Source organism: Branchiostoma floridae, chromosome 8 (assembly GCF_000003815.2).
Source record: "Branchiostoma floridae strain S238N-H82 chromosome 8, Bfl_VNyyK, whole genome shotgun sequence".
NCBI lineage: Eukaryota > Metazoa > Chordata > Leptocardii > Amphioxiformes > Branchiostomatidae > Branchiostoma > Branchiostoma floridae.
The window spans coordinates 1,153,927-1,156,903 of NC_049986.1; positions in this window are offsets into that span (position 1 = coordinate 1,153,927).

Genomic DNA, 2,977 nt, shown 5'->3' on the forward strand with positions numbered 1-2,977 from the left:
GTTGCCGACGTCTTTTTCTCATCTACCAAAACGTTGTATTTGCAACGTGTGTTCAGACAGACTCGCGGTCCAATGTTCCAATAACAATAAGTAACTTGCACAGGGCTATCTTATTCTCCTGAAGACTGGAGCAGTATTCTAGACATTATCTTAAATTGCGAAGATTTTTTTTTTCCTTTGGAGTGATGATGTACTAAATAGAGTAACAGACATTTTGGGCAACTAACTTTTCTCTAAAATCTAAATTACAGATTTTGGTTCAAAACTATATATTTTGGTTATAGAAAGTTAAAACGCCACACAAAATGGTTGCTGTTCATGGGTGTATCGAGCATGAATTGGGAGAAAATTAAAGAAAAAAATCTCATTTCTTAGCTTTGCAATTATGGCCGACTGGAGCGGGGTATTCTAACATGAAAGGTGTTAGTTTCTGGATGAAGAAATTCTCATCATACTACAGGAAATGAAAGAAATAGTAATCTGAAGAAAAGAAGGTCTTAGTCCCAGATGTAAAATTTAAGTTTGTACTCAGCATGCGGCTGGAGTTGGGGTGTTTTTGTAGAGACTATTATAGGAGAAATATTTTTCTATTTCTAAAACGTAAGCAATAAAATGTAGAAATTAGACATTATCTGTGCCTTTGTCCTAAGGGTTGATCCAGCAATTTATATCTGTATGCTAGCAATAGAGGAAGGATTGGAGTAGGTTTGTATTTAATGTATTATGAGTTCTACAATATTGATTACACCCATTGTTGTTATTATCTGTATATCAGTATATTACCCCAACTAGAAACTGCAATTAATTACATATTTTGGTAATTTCTTAGACAGTGATATTGCCAAAGAAATGGTGAATATTTTAGTGTAGAAATAGAGCTTGATTTGCAAGAAACGTAACCAAAAAGCTAGCATTTTTTAGCTTAGCAATTATAGCCGACTGGAGTGAGGTATGTTAACATGAAAGGAGTTTCTGAATGTAGAAATTCTCATCATACTAATGGAAATGAAAGAAATAAAAATCTTAAGAAAGGAACGTCTTAGATTTAGGTTAAGAATTTTAGTCGTTTGTATTCTTGAGGTGGGATGATTCTGTAGAGACTATTTTAGAAAGCCTATCCTATGTTTCTACAACTTTAAAAGCAACTACGAAAATGTTAAAACTAGAACGTTACATGTGCATTGCTCCAAAGGGGGTCCCGTAATTAATATATGTATGCTCGACAAAGGTGGGTTGGGAAAGATTTATAGTAAGTATTATACTGTTAAGTGTTCTATAGTATCAATTTCATCAATTGTTGTTTTTATTAAGATATCAGTATACAAACTAAGTTAAAACTGCAATCAAATGGTAGAAAAAGCGTTTCCTGGATGTAAATATGTTTAATTTTTATCGCTGCTTCAGTTGCGTGGTTGTACAAATTACTTTTGCCGACAGCCTGATTAAATTCCACTGTCTGCAGATGTTAGGGTGTAGAAGTTGTAGAGTGGCACGTAACAGTGGAAACCCGTTCAATGGGGGACTAAGCTTAAAGTTTATCATATTCGTTAGAAAATTTGAGGAGTAATCTTTAAATCTTCAAATGATCTTCAATGAACCAATGAGCTGTGACTGTCATGCTCTAAAATATCGGAGCACAATTAAGATTAAATGACTCCATGAAGAGTGGAAAACACACGAACTTCTGTCGATATGAAATTTACAACTCAACTTTCGTCAAACCCAGAACTTCAGATAACCATCAGCTGAATCTTATCGAGTGACGTCCTGTGATCTAATGAGTAACAATTTCGCCTATTGAAAATCCAGTCGGGAGCCGAACCCGTCAGGCCCAGGCTGGAAGACATTCACTCCTTAAAGACACCGACGCACTTCTGGAAGACACTAAAGAATACATCTTGGTCTGCGATGACAAAGAAAGTACCAATTCGGAACTCAAAACCCAGCTTTGACGAAAAACATAATTTCTAGTGCAGGAATGATTTCTTACAATATTCGTACAGAGTACATTGTAAGTGATCAACATTCAAGGACATGTATGTCCTTGCGACTAGGAGGGACACTGCTGCAAGACTTAGTAGAAATCAAGCTCTTCAACCATCGTTAACCACCGTGCAGTTTCTCACGCGAAATCGTGGAAATGCCACAGCTTTACTGGACACAGATGGTGGAGTAATCATAATGATGTTCTTCTATGGGTACACATGGACGTGCAAGCGTAGGAAGACCATGTTAAACGTATCAGTTTTATGAAGACACTTGCTGCCCAGTGGAAGATCCGCAGGAATCTATAAAGGATAGAGGTGGATGGAGGGAGAGAGTCATTGATATCCGTGCAACCAGCACGACTGGATGATGATACTACGACATCAGTTACACGTACGTCGTAAATACTCCATCGAACTTTTACAGTTATTATCTATCTGCCGATGTTAACAGCGACTGTCTAAAATCTGCACGAAGACTGCAACAGGAGAAAACGGACATTCAAGACATGGCAAAGAACTTACTTTTTTAGTCTACATTTTGGAAAGACATCTGTAAAGAGGTTCTGGCATGTCACAGTTCATGGATTGGATATTCTCCTTTCGGTTAACTTATAGAAATATAGTCCCCCATTAAACTGGTGTCTATGGCACGTGATATTAGGTAATGAATGTACTGGCTGTAATACCTTGCAGGCTGACTAAGTACCTTACAATGTAGTATCACTAAAGTTGTAATCAAGTTTATTTGTCATAAAATGCTCATGTTTTCGTAATTGAGAACTAAGAACGACCCTCATGTAATGTTAAATGCTAATTTTTACATTATGTCCGGTAGTTTGAATCTGACGTAAAAAACACGAAGGAATTCTACACATAAACATTGTTAATATATGGATCATCAACATAAAGCAAATATTTATTTGAGGAGTTTTTATCGGTCCATATGGTTCTAATGCTAATGTTAGCAGTTTGTGATGTCATATAAAAAT